This window comes from Silene latifolia, chromosome 3 (assembly GCF_048544455.1).
Source record: "Silene latifolia isolate original U9 population chromosome 3, ASM4854445v1, whole genome shotgun sequence".
NCBI lineage: Eukaryota > Viridiplantae > Streptophyta > Magnoliopsida > Caryophyllales > Caryophyllaceae > Silene > Silene latifolia.
This window is the reverse complement of record NC_133528.1, coordinates 100,305,564-100,316,703: the sequence shown is the minus strand read 5'-3', so window position 1 is coordinate 100,316,703 and position 11,140 is coordinate 100,305,564. Positions and strand designations below refer to the sequence as shown.

The 11,140-nt window shown below is 35.6% G+C and overlaps 1 long non-coding RNA gene across 2 annotated transcripts; it reads right to left on the bottom strand.

Moving 5' to 3' along the window:
• Positions 1-1,768: 1,768 nt before the first annotated feature.
• Positions 1,769-6,181, bottom strand: LOC141647796 (uncharacterized). 2 transcript variants are annotated; one of them, XR_012545845.1, is made up of 9 exons: positions 5,979-6,181; positions 5,261-5,331; positions 4,777-4,841; positions 4,266-4,330; positions 3,967-4,132; positions 2,867-2,958; positions 2,536-2,594; positions 2,282-2,364; positions 1,769-2,004 (listed from the first exon to the last, which is right to left on the bottom strand). It is a non-coding gene; the product is annotated as an uncharacterized LOC141647796 (long non-coding RNA). The 2 variants fall into 2 exon arrangements; XR_012545846.1 differs by lacking the exon at positions 1,769-2,004 and having other exon boundaries at positions 2,234-2,364; positions 2,874-2,958.
• Positions 6,182-11,140: the final 4,959 nt, after the last annotated feature.

Here is an 11,140-nt window from a genome sequence, read left to right as displayed (position 1 = left end):
CCCAACTAATGCAAACCAAGCAAATCAAACCCCACCTCCTACCCAACCTCAACAACATGAACCTCAAACAAATGACAAAGAGAAAGTGGTTATCCCGCCTTACCCATTTCCATACCAACCGTACAATCACCCAAATCCCTTCATCCTTCCAAGAGACGACTTTGTCACGGGTCTACTTCAAGAAATGCACCAAAAGCAATATGAAGCAAGCGTGGACAATTACTTTGCTCTCTATCCACAATTTCACCGGTTGGCCCACCAAGGGCATATTAGTGAAGAGGGAATGCTTCCCTCTTGGGCACAAATGGATATCCTTTTTCCAAACTCGGAGCATGCCAACGGTGGAACACATGGAGTAGGAGAAGGAGGGTCAAGTGGCGGTGATACGGTGGAGGTAAATAGCGAGGGGGACGAGTTCATGGAGATAGTGATCTTGGAGGGGATGATGGTAACTAATGAAGATGTTCATGAGCTAGGTGGAGCGGGCATGAGGCACCCACCATGGCCAAAGTGAAGCTCTTCTTTTCACCCTTATTTTTCTTGTCAAAAATTTCATGCTTTGCTAACTTGTTTTACAATTGATTCAATTTTTAGTGGTGTCCTTGTAAAAGTGAAGGACTATTATTCCACCTTGGCAACATCTAGGTGATGATGATAAATCTATTGTTCCCACTTTTAAAAATCCAAAATGACAAACTAGTTTCATGCATTACATATTTGTGCATGGACTCCCCCACTTTTACACTAGCAATAGTGTCTTACTTGGTTTGGGGAAGTTCAAGCACAAGCATTGGAAGTTAATCTAAATTAGCTCTCCAACCAATAAATTCATGCATCATATAGTGTAGTTTGATGCATCACTTGTTTATATATCATGTAGTTTGCATATTAGTGTAGAAATCATGCATTCTCATTTACCTTGCATAATTTCCTATCGTATTGGCCATTGAGGACAATGCTCATACTAGTGTGGGGATGAGAAATTCTGACTTGACTTTTAAATCAAAAATTCTAAAAATTGAATTTTTTTGAAAAATACAAAAATATGTTCTCTTTTTCACAAAAACAAAAACCATAAAAACTTGAAAATTTGAAAAACCAAAAACATGTTCATTCCTTTATAGTGTAGAATTGTATATTTTGTATATACTTGTTTGTTTGTTTGTTTATCCTTCTTTCACATTGATCGACTACGCCACATCCGAGACATGAGGATCATGAAGACCGCATGGTATGATCTTTTCAATCTCCTTTTTCCTCTTTATGTTAATGATTATGTGGCTTTATTTTAATTGATGCGATATGAACCAATGTGATTGTAGGAGCTGCATTTAACTTATATGACATACTAGTTGGTAGAATCATATGCATTAGGTTGTATAAATGTTAGTTACATCGTGGCATGTAGTTGCATTTTAGAAATTTTTTGTGAAAACATCTATTTGGGAAATTTAACAAGTGTATATAAGGCCATTGTAGATACTTTTTCTTCTTGAGACTTTGCTCACTAGAATGCTTCTAACACTAGTACAAAAATATTTATTTGCGGCTCCAAAAAAAAAGGTCTATTTGCGGCGTTTTTGGGATAGCAGCAAATGAGGGGGCCGCAAATAACAAAGTTATTTGCAGCGTTTTTTAAACGCCGCAAATAAATGGCTATTTGTGGCGTTTTTTTGAAAAAATCGCAGCAAATAAGATGGTCTATTTGAGGTTTTTGAAAAAAACGCCGCAAAAAGGCTTTTTTTTTTTTTTTTTTTACAAAAAAAAAAAACAGACAAATGATTTAAATATATTCTAAAGTCATACATCAAATAGAAATAAAACTACATAGTACAATACTCCAAAACTAATTACAAGGGCACTAAAATTGGGAGATAGACTTGGGAATAAAGTGGCTGCTGCTACAACCATCGATCGGAACCCATGAATCTGCAGCACAAACAACTTGAGCATCTGCTTGTTGTTGAAGAGATGAGTAGATGACCCATTTTACACCCCTGGCAGCTGATGCTTCCTCAATAGTATAAGTGTTACTTATTCTCAAAATAATGTTAATTAAAACAGGACTACTATTCAATCGCTGAGCAATGGTCAAGTAGGAAACTTTATGAATGGAAGAGAATAGATATGTAACCTCATGTTTCAAGTTCCTTAAGGGATAATATCACACTTTCTCTTGTAAGAGAATAGATATATGTGAACCTCATATTAAGTCAACGTTAAACATAATGATGGAATAAATAAAAGCTGATCTAAAAACAAGAAAAGGAGTCAATAATACCTTTATAAATAACAAGGATGAAGGATAAAAAAACTTGCTTGAGCTGACATGGACCTCCATTTTCTTGAAGCAATGATAGTAATCTAAAGCACATTAACATGAAATTTGGTTATTGCAACAAATTCTACTTATTTCGTAACATACTAAAAATTTTGACATTACAATAATAAATTTAATTCTCCAGCTTAGCTATAGTAACACAACTCATGAATCCCAATAATAACGAAATCTACCATCTTGTATAGGGCACTCACTAATTTATAAAGCTCCTGCAATGTCAATTTCCGGACATCTCCAACAGCTCACATTGCACCTTTCACATGAAAAGAAACATTTAGAGGACAAACGAGATCTCGTAGCCTTCATATAAAATACAAAACAACTTCAGAGGAGACTCGTTGAATTCAAGTTTCCCTACAAATGATCACTAGGATTCCGGTTAGAACATTAAATTTGAACTATGTCAAAATTCATATATGTAATTATTCTCCCGAGTTACATTTCGCCTCCAAACCCTATTCTATAGTGGTTAGCTTCTCGAAAAACTCATTACAAAGTTAATAACTCAAAGAAATGGGGGCTTACTGAGTACCAGATGGCTTGTCATGACTTAGTTCTCTCCTTCAAAAGCCCAATTATCTACATTAAAAGCTCATTTTTCCCACTCCTGCAATACCCTGCCCAATCACAGATATAAAACAATAGCATCAATTTGCCTAATCAGGGATATAACACACAACAGAAACTGTCCAAGGGTCAAGAAAACACTTGAGCAACAAACTAAAACCAGGCAAGGGGCTGAAATTGACTAGGTAACTAAACACACAAAAAGATTGATTGTTGCTTTCATATAAGTGACTTGTAATAAGGCCATGGCACCCTCTTCTTTTGTTGGCTGAACAGGCCAGGTAACCATACTGCGACAAACAATGAACGCAGAACAGAGCTAACATATAACAACAAGCAAAACATTCAATTAGATAAGTAAAGACAATCGTGATAGTTTTCTGAAATCAACTTCATAGTTCATCCATCAGAAGATAAGTATTCTAGATGTTTGATGCAAAATATTCAATTAGATTGTATGATGGAAAAGGGAAAAGGGAATAAGACCTACAAAGAGACTGATCATACAAAGAGACTATATGATCAGTATCATATACTGAAATTTAAGGGAAATTAGGTCCAAAAACACCAGCATTAGCAAACCATTTTTACTAGTAGTAGCAACCACTGAAAACAAAAAGATATGCAAAGCTTGAGTGAAAGTACACCGCGTTACCCCCAGCCTCAAACAACACTCACAAACATTACAACTATCAGAGTTTCTGGCTACAGTTCAGAACAAATTTCCAACACTACAGCTTCGGGAGTTCAGGTTTAATTTCTAAAGAAAATCAGCTGCATTTAAATTGTGTTTAGAATTGCATGGTACGGACAGTATCTCATAACTGACCAAAGTCATTCTATAGAACATTTTTAAAATTGTCAGAAGCATGATAGCAAATAGAGCAATAATTACAGCCTTGGCATCTTCTAGTTCAAGAAGCCAAGAAGTTTAATATCTTTCAGACTTGCACTATGAATGAGATGACATTGCTCAACCAAATACAAAACATGTACAGAAAAATAAAAATTTGTAACTAATCAAATAAATACATGTTTGTTACCAAATGTTAGCTTACCTCGTCTTTAATATCAAAACAGTACAACTCATGGCAAATCTTAGGCCAAAAAAGTGATCAAAAGAGGACTTGGGTTGGGAGTCTTGGGACAATGCGAATTTTAGGCCCACGGACAAGGAGAGTAGGGGATCTAGGACGGGTAACGGGTTACTGGACATGCTCCATACTACAAAAAAAAATGGTGACATAATTTGCGCAGGAAGAGCTGGTTCAAGCTTGATTTGGAGGTAGAGCTCCCAATACCATAATAGGCTGAACAATATTAAACCAAGTAGATGCATAGAGTGCATATTACTTACCAATAGTAGCTAAGATAGACCTATCTGACCTGGAATGACTGCCTCTCAAACTTGAAACATACTACCTGAAGGGACAACACAAGATATTGTGAGAAATCTTACCTCTATAATACTAGCAAACAATTATGAAATATCAAAAGCAAGTACAAATCATTAGATGGCATTACAGAAATGAAAATAAATAAATAAATAAATAACAAATCAATGTACTTTATGAAGATCAAAATAACAAATGTGAACTGGTGAAAGCTAAGTTACCATCTAAAGATAAAATACGGCTCAGATGGCAATAACATGTGCAAAATATGTTGTATCCTCCAAGCATTTATCACATATCTGATTAAACCAGGCATAATCAGTAGCACACCTACTTAAGAAAAGGTTTAACCAAAATATAGAAGCACAACTACTTAGAAAATGCAAAAAGGGATAAAAAGAAAGTCAGTTGCTCCAGAAAGGTTTAGCACGTTACACCATAAACATTCGATAATCCAATTTATCAGCAGTTTACCTAAAGGGTGTGTTTGAAAACTCCGTTGAATCCTCCAAGCATTTATCACACATCATCATTGCAAGCTGATTGAACCAAGGATAATCAGTCATCACTAAATGCAGATGTTAAAATCCTCTTTGGTCTAATAACAGGTGAGACAAACTATGGAAGGATGACACTACTCAAATAGCTGGGGAAAATAACCAATTAAAGTTATCCCATCTGAGATTCTGCCTCATCTTCTAGTCCCGATTCAGCCTATAAAAAGAGGGAAAAAGAACTTGATGTCTTATAATATGATAAGACGTAGGAAAGGACTAATAGGTGAGAGTCATTTATAGGAGTATGATGACTATATTGAAGGTTTTTTTTCAGTTCACTACAAATCTGCAATCAAAGAACTTTGAGGAACATTCATCAAGAAAAGTATCAAGGTATGCAAATCATCTTGCTGATAAGAGAGCACCTTGCTGATAAAGGAACTGGTGTAAGAGTTGATTACCTTATTTAATCGTAAAGGGTCATTTTCCTTTCCCTTTATTCCTTTAGCTTTCTCTTCTTGGAAACACATTCCTACACCAAACCACACAAATTATCAATCACCAAGAGATGATCCATCAACTTTTCCAAGACCGATAGCGTAATGAAGGAAAACACTTTACTAACTAAATTTAGCCAACATAAAAGCAATTCGAGAGGAGCGGAAAACAACTAAGCTTGATTATATTTACACTCGAAATTCCAACAAGTTGTTGGTAATCACTATAATCACCTAACTCTATTCTAGATCAGTCGCACTAAAATTTTTGCAATCTAATCATAATTGAGCATCTGAATTTCCATCAGTAATCACATATAATCAAATAATAAAGAAGATGAATTGAAGATACTAATAATAAGAATCAAGAAGAAACCTATGGCAAGACGAAATAATCTTGCAAAAGAGCCTAATGCTTGTCCTTAAGTTTAGCGTCATCATCAACATCAGAAGCGAATCTACGATAAACCATGGAATACCCCCTTTTTCACCCTTTTACTTAAATCAAATCAAACACCCATCAACCCTAATCCCCAAATCAATCAATCACAAAACACAAACCCAAAAAATAATAGCAACAGAAGATAGAGAAAGATGACAATTCAAACTCAAATATCAAAACTTTCAATAGAAATAAAATAATTAGTATACCCTAAATGAGGAACAAAATTAGGGTACAAACCCGAGGAGGAAAGACGAAAAAACGATGGTGCTCAGAAGTACAGTGGCCCGTCGTGGTGCGCTGTGGAAGGTGGTGGCTGTCAACCTTAATCGACGCTGTGGATTGAGAGGCCAGGTGTGAGATAATGAGGGATGGGATAGAGAGTGAGGAAATAATAATGAAGGGATTTGGGGTTGGCATGATGGCATCAATATTGACGGGATGAATAGGGGGTTAGTACTTTTCATCTATTTATTAAAATTTGTTATGTTACTAGTTTGAATGCACGTGCGTTGCAACGGGGTAATTAGCTTATTTATAATGGAAAAAAAAAACATTATAAGCATTTAATATTTACATTATATGTCTAATGATTTGTTTACATATTATTAAAATGTCTCTTTTAAAAAAAATAAAAGATTAATATATACGTGAGTTAACTCTTATTTATAATCATATAATCACCCCACCTTATACTAATCTTTCAATGTGGGACAATTCTACTATTAATAAGTAATATATTCACAAAAATTGGATTTTTTTTTCTGATGTGGGACAATTCTATTATTTATACGTAATATATATTAATCCAACCTGCATTATTTTTCAATGTGGGACAAATAACATACTCACAATGACACCGTCTTTTTTGCACTTAGTTCGACATCCAACCAGATCTCGAATACCGAATACAGACAATTGTTACTCATTATATCTAATAATTATATTTAAATTTAATAATATGATCAAGTACTCTCCATTAATATTTGTACGTTGTTTCCCGTGGTACCCCTTAATTTTGTTAGATTTTTCATGTTACCCCTACTTTTAAAAATCTGTCTATGGTACCCTTGAGGTTCCATTTTTTTTCCTATGGTACTCCCTAATGTAAAGGTTGTTAAATGGACGTTAAGTTTGATGGCGTGACAATAAAATAACAATTAAAAATAATACCCCCTTTATTGTTTTATTGGTATGGAAATTTCTCTTTTAAATGCAAATTTAATTAACTATATCATTATAATATTGGAAATTTCTCATGGTTACCTTGAACATTGATAGATTACACATGCTACCATGGACGTTTGTTTTCTATTTTTTTATCATAATTAAAATATGTGCAAATGATAAGAACTTATACTTTAATGATAGAATATTTTTTAACACAGTTCTAATTATATTATTTAAACATAGTATATTTACCACACCTACATTATTTTCAATATGGACATATAAAATCTATAGGTAGAAAATATAATGATATAAACTTTTAAGAGCTCTCCAAGACAATACTTAAGCGACTCAAAAGATTTTGGGTTGATGCCTAAGTTCCAAAGATGCTCATAGAATCACCCACCTTATGCTATATTTCGATGTGGGAAAATTCTATTTTTTATATGTAGTATATTTATCACACCTATATTATTTTTCAATGTGGGAGATATAACATACTATGAAATACATTATCTTTAATATGTGCAAATTATATGAAATCTATATATACTCTAATGATAGCATTTCTTACCCTGAATCTAATAATATTATTTTCATAATTTTTTTACCGACATTATTTTGTCAAATGAAATTTAAAAGTTTTTATATAAAAATTAGAAACATCACTTAAATATAAAATAAGAAATACATAGTATATATTATAATAACTAAAAGATTTCCCAAACATTAACTAAGGTTAGAAATCATTATTGTAGAGACAGTAATACAAACTCTTTTAAGAGTTATCTCTGACAATACTTAAGGGAATCAAAATATTTTGGGTTATGACTTCTATTTATAATCATAAGAGCACTATGTCTTATGGTAATCTTCCGATGTGGGACAATTCTAATATTTATACATAGTATATTCACCACACTTACGTTATTTTTCAATGTAGGACAAATAACATAATAAGTACACCATTTTTTTTGCACCTACTTTGACATCAACCCGATTTAATAATGAGAAAATACAATACAATACAATATACACTCTAATGATAACATTTTTTTGTCACAATATAATTATATAATTTTCATACGATACTTTTTTTTTCAAATGAAATATAAAGTTTTTATATCAAAATTATAAACATCACTTTAATATAATATAGAAAATGTATAAATATGGGACATTTCTATTATTTATACATAATATATTCACAACACCTACATTATTTTTCAATGTGGACATATAACATACTAAATCTTTTATATCAAAAAAATTTGGATTAATATCTAAGTTTCAAGGATGCCTCATATTTATATTTATAGAATCACCCTTGTAACACCCCCATACTCCAAGTGCCTTACCAGGACCACCCAGGTATAAGGATGTTACCATCTCGGTTACCCGAGGCAATGATAATCAAATAACCAATAATGAAACAACGTTTAAATAGAAATACTTAGTGAAAGGTTACAATCTCAAAACCAAAACCAAAAGTATAAATACATATTCTCAAACTGACTGTTTACTGATTTAACTGAGATGTTTATGAAAACTACTAAGCTACATCGGAAGACTTCTATCATCAGGTCGTGGCACATCCCAGCTATCCCAGTACTCAACTCATACCTGCTCAATATCTGCTCACCATCCCCGAATGGATCACCGCAGGTTTTAAAACAATAATCGGGGTCAAGATACTATTTACATAAATTATATAACCAACGAATGAAGAAACAATACAAATCATACAATCATACACAATCATCCACTCCACTCCATCTCCGTCATCGATCGTCCACTTTGGACCCGACCACATCGATGGGGGACCGCACTGCCCACCCACCAACTCCCCGCTCATCATACCGAGCGATAACCCTGTCCCATTAATGTGCACATCCCTTTCCGTGGCGGGTTCCACGAAGGGCGAAACTAGGGCGTGAAGCCACTCCCGCAAGTGACTCCACTCAGCCGAGAACGCATCTCGAGAACCATAGACAAACAATCACAATCACAATATCAACAACCGTCTGAATCTATCAACAATGTATAATCACAACCGTCAATCAATCAACCACACTAACTACAAAGACAATCACCACACATTATGTAAGTAATACTGAGTAGGGAAACCCTACCTGGAAAGCACAACAATCAGACGATCTCACAGCTGATATCAAAAAGCTTCCTCTACGAATCCTCCTCCTAATAAACAAACACATAATCACTACCAAGCATACAAACAACATAAACCCCCAATCCCCAAATTAGGGTTTAACCAACTTTAAAGAAACATCATAAAAACGGTATATAGGTCTTACCCTCGACGCAAGGATCACAACGGTGTAAAGAAAGGTGAAATCCGACCTTCCAAGCTCCGGGATTTGCCAACAATGCGATTAAAGCTAATGACGTAGTTTGCTTTCTCTTCTCCCAGTGATTAGGTTTTGAAAAGTGATTTAGGAACAATGACGGAAGTATTATATACTCTAATCGCATTATTAACAAAACCCGAGAAAACAACCCCGTAAATGAAATCGGCTACTCGATCGAGTAGCTAAGGTACTCGATCGAGTGCCCCCTTACTCGATCAAGTACCCACGTTACTCGATCGAGTACCCAACAGGTCAGAAACTATTTTATTCCGCAACACGCCCTTACTCGACAGAGTAAGGCCTACTCGATAGAGTACCCCAAGACTCATAAATACGTAGTATTACAGTCTTCCCTCCTTAAAAAGAACTTCGTCCCCGAAGTTCAAATCACCACAAAACAAAGACACACACTACGCATTCCCGACTCAACAACCAAAACAAAACTCAACATAAAACATGTTACTAACCCAAACTCAACCCGACTCAATGACAACAACCATGCCGACACAACATAAAAAGGGTATAAAACTAAAAAAAAACTCTTTGCGATCATCTCCTACCCCCCTAAAAGAAACAAGGTTACGTCCCCGTAACCATACATACCTGATCAAAAAGGAAAGGGTAGCGCTCTCTCATGATATCCTCTGCCTCCCATGTAGCTTCCTCAGTCTCGTGGTTAGACCAAAGGATCTTAAGCAAAACTGTCTCACCACTCCTAGTCTTCCTAACCTTCCTGGTCAAGAATCACGCTTAGGTACCTCAAGATATGATAAAGACTCATCTAGCTCTAAGCTCTCTGCCTCTAACACATGTGACGGGTCACTCACATACTTCCGCAGCTGCGATACATGAAACACATTATGCACTCTCTCTAACGCAGCAGGCAAATCCAGACGATAAGCAACTTCCCCAACTCGCTCTAAGATCTCATAAGGACCAATGAACTTCTGATTCAGCTTGCCTTTCTTCCCAAATCTCATAACCCCACGCATAGGAGACACTTTCAGAAGAACCTTATCCCCAACCTGAAACTCTATATCCCGGCGATGTAGATCTGCATAACTCTTTTGCCTATCCTGAGCTGCTCGCATACGTTCCCTGATCATCTTAATTTGTTCAACCATCTCATGTACCATCTCTGGTCCTAGAACCACTGCCTCAGCACTGTCGTCCCAACAAATCAGACTCCTGCATCTCCTCCCATATAAAGCCTCAAACGGTGCCATGCCGATACTAGTGTGATAGCTGTTGTTGTAAGAAAACTCTATCAAATCCAACCTCTGTTCCCAGCTACCACCAAAGTCCATCACACAAGCTCGTAACATATCCTCAAGAGTTTTGATTGTTCTCTCGGTCCGACCGTCATCGTCGCGGATGAAAAGTCTGTACTCATCTTCAAAGTTGTTCCCAAAGATTCCTGCAACTCTTTCCAAAACCTTGAGATAAATCTCGCATCTCTGTCAGACACTATGTCCTTAGGGACTCCATGTAACTTAAGCACATTCTTCCTGTAGGCCATAGCTAATTATGCTTTAGTCCATGTATCTTTCATTGGCACAAAATGAGCTGACTTGGTCAGTCGATCCACTATTACCCATATCATGTTGTTACCCTGTTGACTCTTTGGCAAACCCACGATAAAATCCATAGAAATGGATTCCCACTTCCACTCAGGTACCTCTAAAGACTGAATCTTACCTTGTGGTCGTCGCTATTCCCCTTTAACTCTCTGGCATGTTGATCGGTCCGTTTCGTGTTCACAATTGAATAGATGTTGTCGTTGGGTCACGTCCGAATCAAAACACAATTTATAACTTCACAAACAACTCTACAATTAGTAAAGAGGCAAGTAAAGGTCGGATC